General features: G+C 36.1%; 2 non-coding genes across 2 annotated transcripts; both read left to right on the top strand.

Moving 5' to 3' along the window:
* The first annotated feature begins 259 nt into the window (after positions 1 to 259).
* Positions 260 to 6,294, top strand: LOC112727451 (uncharacterized). Its single transcript, XR_011868529.1, has 14 exons — positions 260 to 659; positions 738 to 890; positions 1,437 to 1,596; positions 1,676 to 1,713; positions 2,385 to 2,438; positions 2,833 to 3,526; positions 3,722 to 3,807; positions 3,953 to 4,002; positions 4,116 to 4,207; positions 4,302 to 4,418; positions 5,317 to 5,370; positions 5,452 to 5,569; positions 5,693 to 5,764; positions 5,831 to 6,294. It is a non-coding gene; the product is annotated as an uncharacterized protein (transcript).
* Positions 6,295 to 13,213: 6,919 nt separating this feature from the next.
* LOC112731968 (small nucleolar RNA R71) lies at positions 13,214 to 13,316 on the top strand. The gene has a single exon (XR_003167713.1). It is a non-coding gene; the product is annotated as a small nucleolar RNA R71 (small nucleolar RNA).
* Positions 13,317 to 24,573: the final 11,257 nt, after the last annotated feature.

Below are 24,573 nucleotides of genomic sequence, written 5' to 3'. Positions count from 1 at the left end.
CAACGTTCCCTCCAACGTTGGCGTTTTCACGTGTACGCGTACTGCACGCTTACACGCACATTGGTATTTCTTTTTCATCCGCGCGTATGCGTGCTTCACGCCTACGCGTGCATTGCCTTTTGTTCCATCCACGCGTACGCGTCACTGACGCGTACGCGTCAATTCAAAATTTTCATTTCCAACTTCTGGGCGTGGCATCACGGACGTTGGAGCACTACAAAAAAAGAGGTTAAAATGGCATTTATATTATGGCGACTTTGAAGAACCGCCATAAGATTTTGATATTCCGGCGTTTTCTGCTTCTGCCGTAATTGATTTTTGGATTTTTGGCTTTTTTTGTAATTATGGCGGTTTTGAACCGCATTTATCACGTGGTATAAAACCAGAATTAGTAATCCATACATTCCAGAAACCCTTAGTTGAAAATTGAAAGTCGAAACACCACACGCGTCACGCTGTTGCTCCTGGCCTGTGCAACGATCTCCGATCTTCTTGCGTTCTCCGACGATCTTCTCCGGTGACATCTCATCCAGCGTCGATCTCCTACAGTGGCGATCTCCTCCGGTGACGTCTCCTCCAGCTTCTTCTCCTTATCAACCTCTGTGTCTTCTCCACCAAAATTGTCAACATCTTCCTTTCCTTCCTCTGCGACGATCTAGGTCAGCTTCCTTTCCTTCCTTTTTTCCTTCCTTTCCTTTCCTTTAATTTCCTTCTCTATGATAAGTCTCTCTTTTAAGGCTGTTTGCGAGGATTCATCGCGAGTGGAGAAGTCAATTCCGCCATTTACACAGCAAGATCAACAGCAATTTGTGTTCCGCTGCTCTGCCGCCGCTGACGTTCCTCTATTTCTCTGCTTGGTGCCTTTGCTGCTGTCCTTCACTCTTCCAAAGGTCTCATTTATGTTCCGTTTCTATTAGGGATTTTATTTTTTGTTTCTGATATTATTTTCTTCTTAGTTTTTGAATTTATTTCTGTCGAAAGTGATTGATTTATTGATTTTTTTAGTATAAGGTCTCATTTCTGTTGCTGTTTGTGTTTGAATTTTGTTTTGGCTGTTAGTTTCCTCTTAGGTCTGGTATTTCTCTTAGATCTATATAAGACCTTAAGGTTTTCATCCATTTGTAACATTAAAGTGTTAGGATTCTTGATGGTAACTCACGTATAACTTAATGAATAATAAACTAAACTAGGTTGATGAATGTAAACTTACTGAAATTTGAAGTTGTAGAACAGCGTAGCAGGTAAGCAGAAAATGCTGAACAAGGTTAAATGCAAACTTTAAAATATACATATCATATACATGTTGATTTAGCCGCTACATGTAGGAAAAGGGTTGTAACTTGTTCTTGATTTTATTCTAGGTTTCAACTAATGTTTGCATTGTATAGTACATCAATTGTTTGACAAATAATTTATATGTTCTTGTATCATTGCAGGGTTTCAAAAAATAGAATGAAGGATTCTGTAAATTATCAGATCATTTCTCCAAAAGATCTAGCAAAGTCTGTTTTATCTAGCATAATAGAGTTCACAAGAGAGGATGTGGAAGCACTCTTAAATGAGAAAGCCAAAAGAAAAGACAGATTCAATTATAAGGTTAGTGAAATTTAATTGAGCTAATTTGATAATTATAATTATAATTACCTGTTGTGTCAATTGCTTATCTGGATTTCAGATCAAAGGGGTTATCAAAGTTGGAGAAGCAACTGGCAGGTAACTGCTGCCTCTGATAATTTGGCTCTATATGATGGGCTGATTCTTCAGGGGTTCCTAACAACTCTAATCCTAGTTTGGGGAGGGAGATGGTACATGGTAGGCTGAAGTAGAAGTAAAGGCCCCGCGACTTTGTTGCTGGCCCAAGACTATATCATATTGTCTCTCTGTTCTAATTAGCAGAGATGTCTGTTCTAACTACCAGGAAATTTCTATTTGGTTTATTTTGTACTGTCAAATGGGTTGGATGGCCTGGCTGTCCTAAAGACCAGCCTATCTGTTTAAAGCACCATTGCATGCATTGTTTAAAGCCTTTTGTATGCGTTGTTATCTACAAACGTATGTTTGTACCTGTATTAAAGTGTAATTATCTTTGTTGAACACAAGTCATTTCAAAATTAACCGAAGATAAACCTAGTCAGATACCTTATAGGGACTCCAAACTGACTAGACTACTTCAGTCTTCACTTAGTTGTCTTTCCTTCTATATATACATGAAAAATACATCAAGTTATTATAAAGATCTTCATGGTAGAAATGTTGAAACACAAGTGGAAGTTCTGATAGTTCGTTGTTATTGAAAACTCAGTTTATCTGCACAACATTTAGACTTTAAGGGGAATTCCTCTGACTTGTTAGCAGTCCAGCTTAATATATTTTTTTTAATGTAGAAGACTGTTTCTGAGTTGATGGCACAGCTAAATGAGAAATCTTTCGAACTTGAGGTGAGAATTATTTACGTCTTTCTAATAGATCCATACATATCATTCGCATTAAACAGAAAGTCCAGACTCCAGATAGGGTTCAAATGAATGCTAGCACTGAGCAGGTCTTTAGTGGAACATGTGAGGGGCAAATAAAAACCCTAAATTTAGTCCTTAAAGTCAACTTTGTTGTAGTATTTTCCAACTTAAACAAAAACAGAGTATGTCATTAATCCAATTGATTTTCTAATTGCAATGCTGCTAATCATGTGAGACAGCAGTGCCCTTATTATGTAGCATAGACATTTCAATTGGCAATTGATGGTGCATGAACATTTCAATTCTGTCATGGTGCATGAACATATTTAAGATATTTTTTTATAGTCAAGTCCTCATTCCTGCTGATTTTCTGCAGAGATAGAAGAGCTGAAATAGAAGGTGAAAGAACTAACAGAAGAGAGTTCATATGCTAAAGGACTAGGTTCAGCTGCTGCTGTTGAGCTCAAGGCATTGTCAGAAGAAGTTTCCAAACTCATGAATCATAATGAAAGACTAGCTGCAGAGCTAGCCGCATCCAAGAATTCGTCTTCGCAGCGCAGAACCAGTGGAACTGTACAAAATGGACGAAGGTAAAGTCATGGTAGACTCAGACGAAATGATCAGGGTGGGTCAAATGCAGATGTCAAGAGAGAATTAGCCTTGAGTATAGAAAGGGAACTTTCATATGAAGCTACTCTTTCAGAGTTATAATCCTTGCTTCCTTTCTTTCCTTCATTGCTCCAAATGTTGTGCTAATTTTCTCCCTTTTTATTTGGTTTGCATCTCTATAGGGATAATGTTTTAATGCATGTAAAGTAATATTATTGGTTTCTAATGTTCATTTATAATGAAGTTGCGATTGTGTTTGACCTTTTAACTGTATACTGCTCATCAGTTGAGAAACAGAAGGATTATTAAGCATCTTGGTACAAAATAGTAGAGATGGTACGTTTATCGAATTCAAGCTCTATTACAAGGTCAAATAATTTAACTTTACAAGGTTCATTTAGTACAGATAAGATTAATTTCAGTAACTTCTAGGCAACAGGATAGCTTATCTTTTGGAGAAGGTAATTAAATTTTCTGCCTTGCCTCTTCTTTAAGCAAACAAAACAAATTAGATTACGCAATTAATTGATGATTACCTTACGAATAACTAAACACCAAAGCGATTACGCAAGTGATCGTTGAAGAGAATTATTTAATTAATTAATTAATTAAAGAAATTATGGCGGAGGAAATTAGATTCTTCAAGCTGAACACAGGTGCCAAGATACCTTCTGTTGGATTAGGAACTTTTCAGGCTGAAAATCCTGGAGCCTTGGCCAAAGCAGCTTCCACCGCTATCAAGGTACACTTACATTTTTTCTATTTTTATAGTTTTGTTAAACCATTACAATTTTACAGTTTTGATTATTGTATTATAAGTAGAAAAGCTAACCCTAGAGGTGGATGATTATTAATTTTGATTATAATTATTGTGTTTGACATGTCAGGTTGGATACGGACATATCGATTGTGCTTCATCTTACGGCAATCAAGTAGAGTTAATAATCATTAGTTTACTGAATGATTATGAATTTATGATCTTACCTCTTACTTGCATATGTTCTGTTATTTATAGATTTTTGACTTATTCTTAATTTTTGCTTATGTTAGCTGGTGAATTTGTTTATCTTCTACTTGGTCTCAAGAAGCTTTTTGATAAGTTGAGATCTCAATAGCTTGACATACATTATTCAATTCCAAAGGTAGTTACTGCTATATTCTTCCCTTGTCAGTTTCTTTGTGTTCCAAGTTCTTTTGCTTTGCTTATAGTTTTATCTTTACTTGATGACATTTTAGACAATGCTCCAGAAAAGGATATTTGGTCATGGTGGTGTGATGATATCTGGTCTTGATTCATCTGTTTCAAATGACGAACTTAAGCATATTTTTGGATCATATGGAGAAATTAAAGAAGTAAGTTTTAATTCTGGTTTTTTACCCTTTTTGCATCATGTGTCTTACCAAGAATTATTTTGGCATTAGTAATTATTGTGTAATGGCAGATCTATGAATCACTTGAAGCGAATATTAAGCAAACGTGATATGGTAACCAATGGTTGTATATATTCATAAATCCAATAATCATAATAAGAAAGTAGTCCACCCTACTTATCATATTCATGTAGATCATGGAATATATGCGTGTAGTAAGAACAATCAAATCCAAAAAGGAGAGAATCTTCACTCTCCAGCTTTATTGCAACTACCAAATTCTTCAAAGCCTTCCAGGACACTACTCTCTTAATTAGGGGGGAGGGCTTTAATTAGGGCTCCTAAAATAAAGATTGTATTCTTAAGTAACATTAATTTAGGAAATCATAATTAAATTGTTCAGTTTGATTCTTATTATTAGTAAACCTAATGAATTTGCCTTTCTTTATTATTAGTTTAATGATCAACAATTACTTACCCATATTGATATTTGATCGAGTCCAGGAATATGGATGATCGATTTTGGAAATGATGATCATAGCCTGCCCTATAATTTTAGTTAAGGTTGCTAGAATAATAAAAATGCATTATATTATAACAAGTTCCTAATTCATGTCATGATAAATTCCTTACCTGTATAATTTTGTATCTTGTGCGTGCCACAATTATTTTTATTATTATATCCTTAAAATAAATAAATATAATATTTATAATGAGTAGTATAGTCACACACTTAAGTTTGGAATCATTCGTATCCAAATTTGAAGCTAACCTTGCTCAGTTCTATGAGAAATTGGTAAGCTACCTACATGTTTTCTGACAGTCAATTAAGTTTATTCTCTTCTACGTTAATGAATAATTTCAATTTTTATAATTACAGGTAATGGACTTGGATAGAAGAGTAAGACGTGGGCAAGAACGCCTTGCTCAAGAGGTGGAGCCAAAACCAGTGCTTCCATTATGATTAAAATACATTAAATATTTTTTATGTTTATATATTGATATCATAATTCAGTCTGCCAAAGAGAAGGCTGTTGAAGAAGAGTGAAGGAAACAGAGGGAGAAGGATCATGAGAGAAGACTATACAATCTCCCTTCCATCAATATTATTTATGGAGAAAAAAAGGGTTGAGGTAGGTATTTTACTGTTGTAATTTTTTTCTCTTGCATGATTGAACTCTGAAAGTGTAGTCCAGTCTTTCAACCAGCTCCATGAGCTATTGGAGTAACTTTTTTTATTATTTTTGAGAACATAGGAATCTTGCTCACAATCAGTTCCAGCAAGGATTGAATGTTAAGTTCATGAAGATTTCTGCCTTCTCTTCATTGTGAGACTTCCTCCTCCTGTTAACATATTGATTATATTCCAAGTTGACTTGTTTATATTTGTGCAGGTATCTGCAGAACAACCAGTTTACAGGCACTATTGATGTCCTTGCTAATCTGCCTCGTTGTGATATCATTGGTTTGTGAGAGATGAGTTTGGATAATAAAATTGGAGTGTTGGAGCAAGAAACAAAGATGTTGGAGCAAGTCTCCGGGATGAAACTCATACAAGAGACCAAGAAACTAAGGCAGGGTTGTTAAAGGAGGAAACTTTTGGTCTTCAAATCTTATTCATCATCACTTAGCTAAGCTACTTGTCTTGTATGTTCATATTCTAAGTAGTAAAAACAACACTTATTAGATGGTTTAAATACATTATTAGATATTAATATAGTTTAGGAAATTGGATGGTAGATTTGACTGATTAGTGTTTATTGCAATGCTTATATTTTGGTAAGTTTAGTAAGACAAGATTTTGTATAAGAGTTATTACTTTTGATTTTCAATAATAAAAAATTATATATTATATTAATATTTTGTTTATGACTTATATAATATTTCATTTATGGATTATAATTTTTTGCTATTGTGAAATTTTAATCATAATTATTTATTTAACGCGATAAAAATGACGGTAAAAATTATTTTTTAAACGATAAAAAATGTCACTGTCAGGGTAAAACGGCGGTTCAAAAATGCCATTTTAACCAATCAAAATGCTACTGTCAGGGTATAAATGGCAGTTCAAAAATACCGTTTTAACCAACCAAAACGCCACTCTGTCAGGGTAATAATGGCGGTTCAAACTGCCGTTTTAACCTATCCAAAAACCGCCATTTTAACCCTGAAAATAATGGCGATTTGAACCGCCGTTTTAACCAACCAAAATGTCACTCTGTTAAGGTAATAATGGCGGTTCAAACCGCCGTTTTAACCTATCCAAAAACCGCCATTTTAACCCTGGAAATAACGGCGGTTTGAACCGCCGTTTTAACCTATTCAAAAACTGCCGTTTTAACCCAGGGAATTGTGGCGGTTTTCAGAAAACCGCCGTAATAACCATAATGGCGCCCAGAATTACGTCGCTTTATGAAACCGCCATTATTGGTAATAATGGCGGTTCAAACCGCCGTAAATACCAAAAAAACCGCCATTTTTACCAAAATTTTTTGTAGTGGAGGCAGTGTTTGAGGCAACGTTGGACCTCCAACGTTCGATTTTGGTGCGTACACATGACCCACGCGTATGTGTAGATGGTCAATTTTTGCCATTCCACGCGTGCGCGTGACAGACGCTTGCGCGCGGGTATAAAAATTTGCTTTTTCACGTGTATGCACCACTCAAAATTCACTTAGCTCCAGAATTGAAGTTTTTATCACCACGTTAGGGGTAACATTGGATGTCCAACGCTACCTCAAACATGAGCATCAGCATTGTTTACAGAAAAGTGCTTTGTTTCTCTTCCAACGTTTGAGGCAACGTTAGTTGTCCAACTTGGCCACCAATATTGCTTCCTCTTCATCTTTTCCATGCTCCTTCAACCTTCCTCCATGCTTTCCTTCACCTATCATCAACCAATGAATGCATCAAAGCCTTGCTAAAGTCATGAGAATTCTTATCATTCTTAGCATACAAGTAATCATAGCATAAATCATCATGAAATTGCATCAAATTACTCATGGTTGAACGAATATAGGCATACATGAATTTCTACCCAAATGGCTTACTTATAGCTCAAGAAAGTGCATAAAACCTATTAAAAACAAGAAAAAAGGATAGTAAAACTAGCCTAAGATGCCCTGACATGACAACACCAAACTTAAATCTTGCTTGTCCCTAAGCAAGCACTGAATTTATTAAGAAGAAAGAATGAAACAAAAGGGAATGTTCATATCAGCAAGTCATTATTATTAGTAAATGGGGTTTTATGCAGAAAAATGCATAAGCTAACTTCTTATTAATCTTTAGGCATAGAAAGTCTCTTTCAAGCATCAATTATCATACTGCTATGACCTCTTGTTATTCATTCATCGTTGGTAGTTGTTTTTCTTTATTTTCTTTTCCTGTAGACTTTAGCTCAGTGTCATGTGTTGTAGCAATTTCTTAGCTTATCTGTACTTAACACAATTTCCACTACAGACACTTGGCTCACAAATCTTCTTAAGACATTGATGGCCAGCACCTCTTTGAGTTACTAAATGTCTTGTAGCTAGGTTGCTCTTGATAATGAACTTTCGGTTGATAATCCCGGGTTAGTTAACCCAAGTTACCAAGTGTTAAAGCACCCCATAGAACCTAATCATCCAAGCAGATACTAGTACACAGACACCACAGGCATATGTCCTAAGGTCCAAGCTATTGGTTTCTAGCCTTATTCATTGCTTTCTTTTGTTTTTGCTGCCACTTTCGGCTTTTCTTTTTCTTTCTTTTTGTTTGTTTTCCTTTTCAACCAAGGACTTTTATTTACTAAGATTCATAGACAGTAAGCTAATTTCCACTTAGGAAGAGAACAATCTATCCTTTTATTCATTTTAAGTGAGCTACTACACAATCAATCATACATACCACCGCTCACTGTTATTTCACTACTTGCTAAAAATGAACTCTTCTACTTCTTGTTCAAACATTTCTTTTATTGAATTTAAAAGACTTAGGGAACAAGACAAGCATTTAACAAGTGAAAGTAAAAGCACACACACTTAGGCTAGCATACTTATTGCAAAATTAAATACATAACAGAATGCAAAAAGAACTTACACTACAATTAACATGGACACATTCATACTTTCAATTTAGAGCATTTCAAAGCAGATGAAATTAAGTAACAATACAACCTCTTGGTGGCTCCTTCTTTTTTCTCTCAGCTAATGGTGTACATTCCCTCCAAGAAATTAATTGAATTCCTGCAAGTTATTGGAAGTTGCTTGTTCCCCAAGCACTTGAGAGATTGTTAGCATGCATGTATATTTGTAGGCTTTTGAGCTTAAATTGGTGTGTGAACACCAAACTTAGTTTCTTGCCTTATGCAGCAAATTGGGTCTTATGCAGAAAACATCAAGTGCTTTTATTTAAGATAGTAAACCATAAAACAACTATGAACTAGATAACAGACTAAAAGCTAGAAAACAAACTATTGTTAAGTAGTTTCCCTAATTGGTTGGAGCTAGGGACTAGTCATGCTGAGGGTTACAATGTGTTCTTTAATGAAAGAGTAAAGTATCATTTTTGTCCCCAACATTTGGGGTAAGTCTTATTTGTGTCCCTAACGTTTAAATCGTCCTATTGGTATCCTTAACGTTTATAAAAGTGATTCAATGTTATCCTACTATCAATTATACTAACAAATCAGATTATATTTTTTAATTATTCTCACTTGGATGTATTCATTATCAATTAGGTCTCAATTGGATATGATCGATTTTAATATTATACCCACTATTTGTGTTTAAATTCAATTATGTCCCTAGAAAAGTGAATTATGTAAATGTTGTAGGAATTAGTTTCAACATTTGATGAGCTATTTTTCGGAGTAGATCATCGATTCTATCCCAGACATTTGTATTCTAATTTCAAGAAGAGATTTTTAAAACTCAAACTAAAGCGTTCATGATGTGTAATTGACGGCAGGATAACATTGAATCACTTTTACAAATGTTAGGGATACAAATAGGATGATTTAAACGTTAGGGACACAAATAGAATTTACCCCAAACGTTGGGGACAAAAACGATACTTTACTCTTAATGAAATCTTCGGTGGAACACCAAACTTAGAATTACACATTCACCCTTAGATTGTTTTGGTGTGGAACACCAAACTTAGCTCCTTGCAATACAGATAATATACTTAACTGTTTTATTGACAAGCTATGAAAAGAAAATCACCTTTGGTTGGGTTGTCTCCCAACAAGCGCTCTTTTATTGTCACTAGCTTGACGTTCCTCTCTCTCAAGTGAGTCTGTATTTCATCTTAGACTCTTCCACCATGTCACCCAAGTAGTTTTTGATGGTACCATGATCTGAACTTCCATCGAACATATTCGTTTTCACCTTCTTCAACCATGGGTTCCTTTCCTTTTCTTCTTTTGGAACTTGAAGAAGATGCCATGCTTTCTTTGATGGGTTAGCCGAAGTGTGGTTAAATGTTTATAAAAAGGTATGGTTAGTGTGATGCACTCTCGGTGAAAGGGTGGTTTGAAGGTAAGGTAGTGTTATAGAAGCAAGTGAACAAGGATGATTAGTTCCACAAAGAACACGGTGGTGGGCCTTGCTTTTAGAGAGTATAAGAAGTGAATTTCTGAAGTACAAGAAGAGTGAATCTTGAGTTCATGTGCACAGTCTAATTTAGGCTATTTATAGTAAGCTTTAATGAAGATTGGATGGCTAGGATGCCTTGGCCAAGTTTATGAATGAAGGTTTTGCATGTAAACTTAATAAAGAAAAAAGTTGCCTCTTCATGAAGCATATCTCTTCGGTCTTCCAAGTGCTTTTTCCAAGGATGTGCAGACTCACCCTTCAAGCCATGTGATCCACTTTTTTCTTCATGTTAGCCTTACTCTTTCATTGTCTTGTCCCTTTCATTAAATAGTTCTTGCTCACCTTACCATCATAGCAAGACAAAAGGAGTGAGTACTAACAGGTGGTATTAAGAGAACAATTAATATTTAAAACTAAAACTTTGACTATCATTCCTCATGCTAGTTTAATCAACTGTAACTCTTTTTATGCCACCATATATAGTCTTGGAGGACACCAAACTTAGTGTTTGGTCATATGGTTCAAAGTGTCACTTCCTCCAAATATTGTCATTGAAATCTCAACAAAATTAGTGTCACTTTTTGGTTAAACTATCATGAGAAAAAAAAACTTTATTTTGCTATTTCTAAACATGAACAAAAAATTATAACCATGGTTGCACTTTCATGACTTTCAAAGCTCAAGAAAACTTGACTCTCATGACCTGTTCTTGCAATATATAGAACACCAAACTTAATGTTTGGCTATATATTCCAGGAAACACATGTCAAATTGGCACTATGATCATTATCTTTGAAAGGTATCTTAGTGTGCCTGTAGGCACACCAAACTTAGAATTGGATCATATGCTTCTCAATGTCATGATAATTGTCAAAATTGTCTATTCGAGCTTGAATTCATGTTAGAGCAACACTTATTATTCATTCTGAAGTATTAATAACAAAGAAAACTAAATCCTGGGTTGCTTCCCATGAAGCGCTTCTTTAGCGTCACTAGCTTGACGGTTGGTCTTTGTCATGGTGGATTATAGTGCCTCAGGTCTTCTCCCCTCACAGTGAAGCTTTCTCCACTTGATTCCTTGATAATTTCTAGATGCTCCATGGATAGGACCTTTCTGATGGTGAACACTTGAGGTAACTGGGATGGAATGGTGGGAAGATGGGGTGGGATTGGTGGATGGTAAATTGATATGACCTTGTCTCCAGGTGAAAACTTTTTGTAGGAACCTTCTTGTTTCTCCATCCCCTTGGCAATTTCTTCACAACTCTTTTCTCTTCGTCCATTAGTGCTCCATTGACTTTTGTTGTGTTAGGGAGATCCTTGTTAGCGGCTCTTCTTGATTCTTGTGGCTTTGTTTCTTCCTTGGATTCCATTTGTTGCTTCTTCTTTTGAGCTTCTTGTTTATCCATCAAGGAAAGCTCCAGATGCTGGCCTTGCGGTTTATTGCTATTTTCCTTCATGGGACTCTCAATGTGTTCTTCCTTTAATTCCTTGCTCCCTTGCTCAGATTCGTGCACGGGCTTGAAGGCCTGGAAAGTGAGCTGCTCATCATGTATTCTTAGTATCAACTCTCCTTGTTCTACATCAATGAGAGCTCGACCAGTAGCTAGAAATGGTCTCCCCAGAATAATGAGGTGGGTGTAACTTTCCTCCATGTCCAGAACAACAAAGTCTGTGGGGAGGAAGTAGTTTCCCACTTTCACTAACACATTTTCCACTATTCCTTCAGCCTGCTTATGAGTTTTATCAGCCAATTGTATGATTACATCCGTGGATCTCAGCTCATTGATTTGCAACTTCTTCATAAGGGATAGAGGCATCACATTTATACTGGCACCTAAGTCGCAGAATCCTCTATCAATTTTTGTCTCTCCTATGGCACATGGAATATGAAAGCTCCCTAGATCTTTTTTCTTCAGGAGTACGTCCTTCTGAATAAGAGCACTACATTCTTTGTTCATCACCACTGTTTGGCCACCCTTCAGGTTGCCCTTCCTGGCTAGTAGCTCTTTCATGCACTTGATGTGTGTGGGCATTTGTTGGAGAATTTTGATGAAGGAAATGTTGACACTGAGGGATACAAACATGTCTAGGAATCTTGAGTATGACTTTTCTTCCTCACCTCTCTTTAGTCTCTGAGGAAATGGTGCTTTTGGCACATAAGGTTTTGGAATTTCTTCCCTTGTTGCTTCTTTGCTTTGTACAGATCCAGTTCCTTGTTCCTTTTTCTCCAAGTTGCCTTGGGGGCTTCCTTGGCTGTGCTCTATTGGTTTGCTGGTATCTTTATCTAGAATTTCTTCATTTGAAAGTGTAACTACCTTACACTCTTCCCATCTCCCCTCCTTTATTTCCCCTCTTAGATTCTTCTCAGTGTCACTTGGGAAACTATTAGTGGGCTTCGGAATCTGCTATGAGAGATGTCCTATTTGAGCTTCTAGATTCTTAATAACCTCTCCTCGGCTTTTTATACTTCCTCTCACATCTTCCTTGAATTTTTTTATGTCTTCACACTCCTTGCAAAGGTTTGCAAGCATAGTTTCCTTCCTGGCCATTCTGTCCTCATCATGTGGTGATGGTTGGGTGGAATTGGGGTGTTGAGAGTGGTTGTTGTGGCTTTGGTATGGTGGATGTGAGTAGGTATTTTGTGTGGTATGGTATGATTTTTAGTTGGAGTTTTGGTGAATGGAATTATTATACTGGGTTGGGTTGTGTGGCCTGTGGTCTTGGCTTTGGTTTTGTTGGTTCCCCCACCCAAAGTTTGGGTGGTTTCTCCAACCAGAATTATAGGTTTTAGAGTATGGGTCATTAGCTTGCCTAGATGAGTTTCCAAGGTAATTAGCTTCCTCCCAGTTAACTCCTTCTTCTGTCTCAAATTCTTCTTGGGGTGATGGTTGAGTGTGAATAGCTGCAGCCTGAGTCTTCTCCATTTGCTTGGTCAATTTAGCTAGTTGCTTGGTAATCATCTTGTTCTGGGCCAAGATTGCATCCATATGGTTCAATTCCAAGACTTCCTTGTTGTTGCTCCTATTTGAGGTATAAAAATACTCATTGTCAGCCACTGTCTCTATAACATTAATGGCCTCTTCAATGGTCTTCTTCTTGTTTAGGGAACCTCCAGATGAATGATCTACAGCTTTCCTTGATTCACAATTCAGCCCTTCATAGAAGATGTGAATTTGCACCCACTCATTAAACATGTCAGGGGGCATTTCTTTGTCAAATCTTTGAATCTCTCCCAGGCTTCATAAAGAGTTTCACCATCCTGCTGTATGAATGTCTGCACTTCAGTTTTGAGCCTGTTTACTCTTTGTGGGGGGTAGAATCTTGTCAATAATCTTCTCATTACATCTTCCCAGGTGGTCAAGCTTTCTTTGGGAATTGACTCCAGCCATTTTGATGCCTTGTCTCTCAAAGAAAATGGAAACAGTAACAATCTATAGGTGTCAGGATGAACACCATTAGATTTAACCGTGTCACATATCCTTTGGAATTTAGTAAGATGCTCATTAAGATCCTCTTGTGCACTTCTTCCAAAAGAATAGTTGTTCTGGACAAGAGTTATGAGCTGAGGCTTCAATTCAAAATTGTTAGCATGGATGGTTGGCCTCTGAATGCTGCTACCATAATTTCCTAGATTTGGATTGATGTATGATCCCAGGACTCTCCTTTCTTGTCCAGCAGGGTTAGCTCCACCTCTTCTGGCATGGTTATTCACCTCTTCTTCATGATTGTTTTCCATATCATCTTCCATGGTTATATCAAAGTATTCATCCTCTTCTTCTGCACCAACAACTCTTTTTCCTCTTGCTTCCCTCCTTAATCTCAGGAAGGTTCTTTTCGGTTCACTATCAAATGAGGTTGAAATTTCCTTTCTCCTACCTGTCATACAATAAACAAGTACAAGAAACAGCAAGTGCAGAGTCTACTAAACAGAGTATAGTTAGCTTGGTTAGAGCAATTTATCAAATAGTTAGTGGGTTAGCTTGCTGGAAAGTAAAAAAGTAAGGTAAAATTAACGAAAAGCAACTAAAATATGCAGAAATTAAATGTAATAGAAAAAATTGGAATTTAAGTAACAAAAGAAAAGAAAAGTGCTCAATCTAGTTATCCTCCAATTTGGTAATTGTCAATACAAAACTAATCCCCGACAACGGTACCATAAACTTGATGCGCGGGAATTTGCCTCTCAACAAATTTTCTTCCGGCAAGTGCACCGGATTGTTGTCAAGTAAAAACTCACAAAAGGGTGAGGTCGAATCCCACAGGGATTGGTAGATCGATCAATTATAATTGGTGAATTGTTCTAGTTGAGCAAAATCATAAATTTAATTGAGATTTACAGAAAGTAAAATTGGCGGAAAACTTAAATGGCAGGAAATTAAAGGAACAGAGAATTAAATTGCAGGGAATTAAAGTACAGAAGCTTAAGTGATTGGATCCCAATTCCTTGGCTCACCAATCTCTCTAAGCATGAACAATTGCCAATTCTTTGATTTAAGTGCTCATGGGAAGAGATGAAGTTTGGTCACTGATTATACCATACAAATTCATAGATCAAAGTGTTGGTAGGATTACATGTCACTATATCCATCCAAACCCCAATCTAATCCAATGTGAGAAAGCAATTCTAGCATGATCTCCTCATTCCTCTTCCAAGGTTCCGAGGAGATCCAATTATGAATAGCTTCTTTTCCAAGATAACTATCCAATTGGATGAAGAACGGAAACTTTCTAGTAAATCAAGAGAAAAGAAAGAAGAAGATGAATGAAAACTAATATTGATCCATCGAATTACATAGAGCTCCCTAACCCAATGAAAGGGGTTTAGTTGTTCATAGCTCTAAAAATGGAAATTGGAATTGAACGATACATTCTTGAAATTTACTAACAGAGAATGAATAATACAAAAGAGGCAAAAGTGCCCAGTAACTGAAAAATTGAAAAGAAAAAACGGGTCCTTCTAACTTAAATTCTAAGCTAGTTATACACTTTCTTCCATTGATCTTCAAGCTTTGAATTGGGCTTTTGGCCTTGATGAAATTGGGTTGAAAATGGCTCCAATTGATTTTCCTTGTTGTTGAGAAGAGATCTGTGTGAATTTTGAATCCTGATGCTTCACGTTTGAGTCAACGTTTGAGGGCCAACGTTGACTCAAATGCCATTTGGAACAAAACCAACAAAACCAGAAAGCTTGCTATCATTGGCGCTTGACTCAACGTTGGAGGGCCAACGTCAGCTAACCCACGCGTACGCGTGCCTTGCGCTTCCACGCAAAAGTGCCAAAAATGCTCATCCACGCGTACGCGTAATGTGCGCGTGCGCGTGGATGCAAGATTTTCATTTTGCAGTTTTAAAACAAAGCAAGGGACATTGGCCTCAGCGTTGGACCTCCAATGTTCCCTCCAACGTTGGCGTTTTCACGCGTACGCGTACTGCACGCTTACGCCCACATTGGTATTTTTTTCATCCGCGCATATGCGTGCTTCACGCTTACGCGTGCATTGCCTTTTGTTCCATCCACACGTATGCGTCACTGACACGTACGCGTCGATTCAAAATTTTCAATTCCAACTTCTAGGCGTGGCATCGCGGACGTTGGAAGCAACATTTGAGGCAACGTTGGACCTCCAACGTTCGATTTTGGCGCGTACGCGTGACCCACGCGTACGCGTGGATGGTTAATTTTTGCTATTCCACGCGTGCGTGTGACATACGCTTGCGCGCGAGTATCAAAATTTGCTTTTTCATGCGTACGCGCCATAGACGCGTACGCACCACTCAAAATTCACTTAGCTCCAGAATTGAAGTTTTTATCACCACGTTAGGGGTAACGTTGGATGTCCAACACTACCTCAAATGTGAGCATCAGCATTTTACAGAGAAGTGCTCTGTTTCTCTTCCAACATTTGAGGAAACGTTGGTGGTCCAACTTGGCCATCATTGTTGCTTCCTCTTCATCCTTTCCATGCTCCTTCTTCAACCTTCCTCCATGCTTTCCTTCACCTATCATCAACCAATGAATGCATCAAAGTCTTGCTAAAGTCATGATAATTCTTATCATTCTTAGCATACAAGTAATCATAGCATAAATCATCATGAAATTGCATCAAATTACTCATGGTTGAATGAATATAGGCATACATGAATTTCTACCCAAATGGCTTACTTATAGCTCAAGAAAGTGCATAAAACCTATTAAAAACAAGGAAAAAGGATAGTGAAACTAGCCTAAGATGCCCTGTAATCAATTACCTGAACTAATTTGGATATGTGACATAGAATCTGGTTAGCTTTGAGTAATTGGGGTTTTTGTGGCACTAAACTAGTTTTCTGAACTTGACCCTCTAATCCGAAATAACTAACCTTGTCTGTGGCATTTCAGTAGGATTGGAGGAGACTAAATAAGAAATTAGGGTTTAAAATAGTTAGTAAGAAGTATCGAAAAGATAATCATCTCCGAGACCTTAACTATTTTCTTTATTGATATATGCCTTTACATCAACACAACTTTCTTTTACTCTTTGTCTGACTAAGTCCAACAAGATAGCTATTGCTTGCTCGGTCCGACAATCCTCGTGTGATCGACCCTCACTTACCTGAGGTATTACTTGGACGACCCGGTGCACTTGTCAGTGAAGTTGTGCGAGTTCTAATTTCGCGCACCACTTTGGCAAGCATAAATGTTTTTCTTAATGATTGAATGTTTGTCACGTTTTATTCAGAACATGAATGGTGTTCAGTTCAGTAAAGTTGGCCATTTTCATTCATTTGATTATTAGTGTGTTCAGTTGGGTCTTTTTGCATGCAGAAATAATTTTCTTGCTGATTGAATGTTTATCACATTTTATTCAAAACATGAATTGTGTTCAGTTCAGTAGAGTTGCTAATTTTGATTCACTTGAATGTTAGTGTGTTCAGCTAGGTTCTTTTGCATGTAGAAATACTTTTCTAGGTGTTTCATTATTTATCGTGTTTTATTCAGTACATCAAGGGAGTTCGGTTTAGTGGGCTGGGACATTTTCATTCACTTGATTAAAATATGCATGCTTGTGCTTGTTGGTGTATTGAGTGAAGTATTGACCAAATTTTTTTGTCCTTACAGTAAAAATGAAGAGGACAATGGTGACAAAGAAGGAGAAGCCTATAACGTAATCATATGCACACATTAAATGTATTTATCTGCTTTTATTCGAATAAAATCTATTTTGTATTTTAAATATATTGTGACATTCTATTTCGAAACCTTACAGAAAATTCACGATTGCAGATGCCAGGCAAAGGCAATAGCGAAGGTGTTCAAGGAAATGAGTCAAGAAAAGAAAGATATTGTTGAAGAAATGAAATTCGGTGCACTGGCACATGTCCCGGATCGTCTCTCACAGCCTCATGAGAGAATTGATTGCTTGCTATGATGACTATCATGGACGCCTGAAAACTCTCCATGGGAAAATATATATAACACCTGATAAGATAGCAGCTGCGCTGGGTATAAACCACAGCGATAATACACTTTCCACTTTCTGCTTATGTTTTAGGTTATAATTAATTTATTTCTCCTAGTTTCATTTTAGGTTTAGTGGACTGAGTTGCTTCATTTAGTAGATCGACTTATTCTGATTCCATTTATTTCGCATAACTTGGGCTTGGAATGAAATGTGTTCTTTTTTTCTTTTTGTTAAGTGGAGTTTTTAGTTTTAATTCACTTGATTGTTAGTGTGTTTATTTGAATCCTTGTACATACAGAAATATTTTTCTTGATGATTAAATATTTATCACGTTTTATTTAGCACATGAATGTTGTTCGGTTCAGTGAAGTTTGTCATTTTGATTCACCGGATTGTTAGTGTGTTTAGTTGAGTTCTTGTGCATGCAGAAATATTTTTCTTGATAATTGAATATTTATCATGTATTATTCAATACATGAATGGTGTTCGATTCAGTGTATTTGCTCATTTTGATTCACCTCATTGTTATTGTATTTGCTCATTTCAGATGCTTCTAAACTACTCTGCTAACTAAATAAGTTTGCGTGTTAAGACTTCTGTATAAAAAGCGAATAAAGGAGGAAAAAACAAAAAGAAAGAAGGTGGAGAAGAAAACAACTTTTCTGAAGGGGAAAGAGAAAGGAAAAGGGAAGAAAAAAGAAAAGAAAGTTAATGTTGTGGATTCTTAATCGGAAGAAGACACTTTTTCCGAATTCAAAACCGACAAAACACCACCGGCCAAAAGAACAAGACAACAGAGGCTGGTGAAAAAACAAAAAATTGTTCCGACAGATTCGGAAACATCAAGTGAATCTCAAAACTAGAGCAGTTCGATGGATTCGGAAAGCCAACTAAATCCGAAAACCAGTAAGTTTCGGAAATGCTTATTTTTGGTTCATTACTATCTCTGTCTTATGTTCCTTGATATTTGTTTAAAATTTTTCTTATGCGCCGGTTCATATGTATCGCAGAGAAGAAGAAGAAATTGAAAAAAGAGCAACAAAAAAAAAAAAGAAAACAACCACGGAAGGTGGTTGAAAAACAAAGCAAAAAAAAAGAAGCTTGTGCCAACAGATTCCGAGAGCACTACTGAATCTAAAAATCAGTAATTTTGAAAATTGATTGTTTTCGGTTTATTGCTGTGATTGTATAATGTTCATCTGGTTTTGATTTTGCTTCTATTTGCTGAAAATTGTTTGTGTGTGCTTGTTAAGCAAATTACAGCAGTAATATTTGTCTCCAATATAAATTCGATGTATTTGTGTGTGTTATAGAGAAAAAGAAATCGAGAAAACACCTACAGTGAAAAGAAAACAACCTGAGAGGGTGGCCAAAAAACAAACCTTTTTCTAGCAACATTGTTCTGACAGGTTCAAAGAGCAAAACTAAATCTGAAAAGGAGTAAGTTTCTGGAATCATATCTTCGGTTATTGATGCTTTCATTTTAGGTTCCTTGGTACTTATTTTATGATTTTTTTTGAAGTAAACAAGTAAAAGACAGCGCTGCCGACAGAAGAAGACAGGTGTTATAGCTGTTAAAAGAAAAGAGATCAAAGAGAAAAAATGATGGAGCTAGAAATACAAATGTTGCTCCGGATGACTTTGACTCCACAGAGGCCCAAAATGATTTCTCTGAGACATAAGATTCGACTCCTTATATCGAGTTCTTTCTCTTTGTTTGCTAACTTTGCTAAAACCTCTTGTAACTGGATTTACTAAATAATATTGATTTTCTTACTTAGACTGCTGATTGTAAATTTGGAAAGCAAGGCTTTATAAAGTTAGATAAGCTCCACACCGTCTGTAAATGCACTGGCAAAATTCCAGGTAAATTTGGTTTATTTTGGGTTTAAGTGTGGTTCATTGGATTCCAAAAATGAATTTGATGTGTTTTTAATCCTCTGCTTTTAATCTTGGTTGATGATTTTAATTTGGTATGTTTTTTTAATCAAGTGAATAAAAATAACTAACTCCACTGAACTGAACTCCATTGATGTTCAGAATAAAATGTGCTAATCATTCAAATAGCTAGAAAAACATTTCTGCATGCAAAAGAACTCTACTGAACACGTAACAATCTTGAGTTTTTCAATGTGCAGATTTTGGTTTCTCAGAATCTATTCTAATTATTCAACACTAACTTCTTCCATGTTTACATTCCTTAGAGCTCCTATTGCGGTGTCTCTTCCGAGTTCTCCTAAGGAAGAGCTAATAAAAGATGACTTTACCTATGACCCTTCCGAATTTCAAACACAAGAAGCTTCTGTTAATGAGTAAGTTGCAGATAAAATTCTTTTTATTAGATTTAATGGTGTAGGATAATAATTTGGAGTCATTATTGAACTCTTTTTTGTTTAATGCAGCAACCCTCGAGAACCGCAATAGCAACTGTACCAAGAACCTCTGGCGGCAGGGCAATCGGAAGAAGAATCACTGACGTCGGGATTTTGGCCAGTAAAGAAATTCATAGAAACAGTCGCGTTGTAGATATAGTCTCTAAACCGACAGAAATCCCTTCGTACAAACGTTTGGGTGTCACAAGTAACAAACCCCTTTGAAATTGATAACCGAGTATTCAAACCTTGGGTCGTCTTCTCAAGGAACTGTGAGGAAGTGTGTTCTTATTGTTGGTTATAAAGGTTGTAATGGGGTTTAGAAGCTGAGAAGCAAGTAATTTAAATGACGAGTGAATTAAATGGCAAGTAAAAATAAATAATAACTGTAAAACAACTTTTGGCAAGATAAGGGAAATTAGAAGTCCAACTTAGTTATCCTTCTCAACAATAATGAAAGTTGTATCTTAATTCCACTTGGTCAACCTTTACCAGAGCAAAAGAAAGTCAAGGGACTAATTAAATTGACCTTTGAATCCTAATTATTTCCTAAGAAAAGGTTGGGATTATTTAAGTTCAACTCAATTAGCAAGGTAACGATTATCAATTATGTTGAGTTTAATAACTGTTGAGTTATTGAATTCTTAACCAAAACCAAAAGGGGAAAAAGTAAATTGCTGAAATAATAAAAGTGTCCTTAGATGGAAAGCAATGGCAACTTAAATCAAAGAGAATAATCGTAAACTGAAAATACCTCAAATTATTATTAATTCAATTAGAAATCTGTAACATGGAATAATTTGTAAATTATAATAATCAATTCAAATGTTGGAATAAATAAATAAAAGTAAAACTAAAAGAACATTAAACCTGGATCCAGAGTTACTCCCAAAACAGGAAGAAATCCTAAATCCTAAAAGAGAGAGAGAGAAGATCTCCCTCTCAACTAAATCTAAATCATTGAAAGGTGAAAATATGCGAGCTCTCTTTGAATGGGTGCATTCCCACACTTTATAACCTCTGGTCTATGCTGTCTGTACTTGGATCTGGGCCAAAAAGGGCTTCAGAATTTGCTGGGGGCGTATTCTGTAATTTCTGGTGCGTGGCCTCTGTCACGCGTCCGCGTGGGTCACGCGGTCGCGTCATTTGGAGCTTTTCCTTGCCACGCGGTCGCGTCAGTCATGCGACCGCGTCATGTGTATTCTGCTTAAGGCGCGCGGTCGTGTCAGTCATGCGGCCGCGTCGCTGCTGATTTGTGCTTGGCACGCGATCGCGTCATCCATGCGATCGCGTGGATACCGGTTTCTTTAAAGCTCCATTTTGCTTTCTCCTTCCATTTTAGTATGTTTCCTTTTTCATCCTTTAAGTCATTCTGCCTTTAGAAAATCTGAAACTACTCAACACACTAATCACAGCATCGAATGGAAATAAAGGTAATTAAAATAATTAATTTTTAACGCTTAGGAAACATGTTTTTCACCACATGACATAATAAGGAAGGGAAAGTAAAATAATGCAATTAATGTGAATAAGTAGGTGAAGAGTTGAATAAATCACTCTAATTAAGTACAAAAGAACTCATGAAATATGGGTTTATCAATCACACATTGATGGGTAAGTATTACTGCTTGTTGGATTTGGATAATTTTGGTTCATCAGAATCCAAAAATTGATTATTTTCTATTTGTTATAGCTGCCCTCCGAAAGCCAGAAAGCAGGCCAGTGAGGAATCTTCTTTGAGGAAGGTGGAGCCAGAACCTCTGTTGAATGTGTAAGTTTTAATTAATATCATTTCTATTAGCTTTTGTGTTATATGGTATGATATTTTTTCCTAATTGCTTGAAACTTTCTTCTGTCGTCTTGCAGTGTTGCTCGTCCTAGGCAATGGGAAGATGATGCACCTTCATTCAGCCTTGGGTTAAGTCCTCCAGCATCTCAACCAGGTGCCCCCTCTCAACTGACAGTGAGTCAACTCAAAATATTGGCGGACACCATGGTAGATGCTGGGGTGGCGGCATCATTGAAATTTGCTGACATAACAAGTGCCGAGCCGAGCCACACAGCCGCTGAAAGGTACAAAACTCCGAAGAAAGAGAAAGAAATCACAGAGGAGTTGATGGAGAAGTGTTATCATTGGATGACACATCTAAAACAAACCAAAGATAGTACCAACGAATATGATACCATATTCGTCTTGAAGCATGAAGCAAATTTCTAGGGGCTTAGACATCATTTCATGTCTCTAGTGCCCGAACAACATGTGGAAAGCACGGTAAATTCTTTACCTATTGCGTTAACATTAATGATTTTTCTAAAGACTCTTATACCGTATATTTCATAAATTTTCTTTCTGTAGGTGGTCACTGCACATAGCATGATTCTCAACTAAATAAAAGGTCACCAGTTTCAAGAACAAATATACTGTGTGCTACTGGATATTGTAGTAAACCAAATTTTTTATTCCCTACTGATTGATATTTATCGCGTTTTATTCAAAACATGAATGGCGTTCTATTCAGTGGAGTTGTTCATGTTGATTCATTTGATTGTCAAATGTTTAGTTGAGTCTTTTTGCATGCAAAAAAATATTTTTCTTTATGATTGCATATTTATCACGTTTTATTTTGCACATGAATGGTGCTTGGTTCAGTGGAAATGGTCATTTTGATTCACCTGATTTTGATGTGTTATGTCGAGTTCTTTTGAATTCAGAAAAATTTTTCTTGATGATTGAATATTTATCACGTTTTATTCAGCACATGAATTATGTTTGGTTCAATGGTGTTGGCCATTTAGATTCACTTGCTTGGTTTATTTGTGATATATAATTTGATTCATTTGTGATTTAACTGAGGTTCATTTTGCAGATGTTTATGTTGGGAAATAATGGCAAGAAATACATTGATCCAAAGACCAACAAGGCCTACCAGTTTGATATCGATCAATATGCCCACCACCACCATTTTCTTGACAAAAGAAAACTCGCATCGCATCCATTTGTAAGTTGTGATTTCTAAAAATTCTTTGATAATTCTCTCATTTGCTATCATTTCGACTAAAATATTCTATGATTTTCCCAAATTTCAGCTGTTTGTACCGATTTGCAATGGAGGACACTGGTGGTTGTGAATTACTGATGTCCAGAAAAAGGCATTCTATATTCTTGACCCTGTGAACAAGAAGAAAGAAGAAATACTTGACTTGAGAATTAAAATCCACAAATTTTTTGTAAGTTATTTAAATCATACATATTTTGTTGTAAATTATTCAAATATGAGTAGAATTTGGTTCATTAGAGTTGGTGATTTACATTTAGTTCATCCTTAAGTGTTCAGTTGAGTTCTTTTGCATGCAGAAATATTTCCCTCGTTGATTGAATGTTTATCTTGTTTTATTCAAATCATGATTGGTGGTTGGTTCAGTGGAGTTGCTGATTTTGATTCACCTCATTTTTATGTGTTCACTTGGGTTCTTTTGCATGCACAAAATGTTTCTCTTGCTGATTGATTGTTTATCACGTTTTATTCAAAACATGAACAGAGTTCGGTTCATTGTAGTTGCTAATTTTTATTCACGTTTTGTATCCCTTTCAGGGATTAATAGTCTTCCAGATGAGGGTTTACACTAGGGCGAAACCCTTAGTGGAGGACGGAGAGGGAGAAGCAGAGTATATCATGCTGAATGGTCAATGTACAAGGTAAAAATCTTTCTTTTCTATAGTGCTATTTTAATGTGTTTTATTTTGTATACTATTAATCGCATTTTACTTAATTCTTGCTTAGCTATGATTGTGCCATATACGTCATGAAATAGCTTGAAACAATTGATCCTCGAAAGATCAAAAGCGGGAAGAGGTATTAATATAAAGCTTGGACACAAGTAAGTAGTTTCTAAATTAATGAAATTCTTTCATTTCTTATTTCATTTAGCTTCATTTCTTATGTAACTAATTCCTTTCAATTAAAATGTAGAAAGAGATTGATGCCTTCAGGCGCGAATATGGTCCAAATATTATGTTGCACAAAATCAATAAAATCAGAGACCAAGTGATTCGGGCATCAGAAGCAATAAGACTCCCGAAGCCATCTGCTGCCCTCTCCAACCCTTTTTGTAAATTCACATCTAGGGATTTAGACAGTAAACAGGATATACTTTGTTTGACTGGTTGTAATTAAGAATATTTTGTTTAACTTGTTTAAAAAAACAAACATTGCTTCTTTTAACATATATATGTGAATATTAATGTAAATGTTAATGTATATATCTAATGTTAATATTAATGTATATCTCTAATATTAATGTATATATTTAATTCAAGATGGATTAGTCCTTGTCCTGTCGGTCTGAGATGTTAATGTATATACCTGTTGGAATTATCTGGCTGCTATTTTGTTCCAGGTTCATAGTGAATGAAATCAGGGTATTTATCAAAACATTAAGAACCCGAAAAACTCAATGAACTGAAACTAATACACTGTATGAACTGAAAAAGTGCATATATCAATATAGCAGAGAGCTAATTTTAAAAAAAATGTTTCTATCATTATTCAGTTCCAGAAAACACCTAACTCTTTGACATAATAGAATAAAGTGAGTATTCAATAAACAAAAAAGTGACTATTCAATAAAGAATTTCAGAAAGCTAATATCAAACATAGAAAGTGACTATTCAATAAAGACCAACACCAGTCAGATATTAATCCTCCTAAAACTTTAATTAACTGAAATTTGCTCATAC

The sequence above is a fragment of the Arachis hypogaea genome, chromosome 12, assembly GCF_003086295.3.
Source record: "Arachis hypogaea cultivar Tifrunner chromosome 12, arahy.Tifrunner.gnm2.J5K5, whole genome shotgun sequence".
In the NCBI taxonomy this organism is placed as follows: Eukaryota; Viridiplantae; Streptophyta; class Magnoliopsida; order Fabales; family Fabaceae; genus Arachis; species Arachis hypogaea.
Note: the sequence above shows the minus strand (reverse complement) of the source record. Positions and strands in the feature narration are given on the sequence as shown.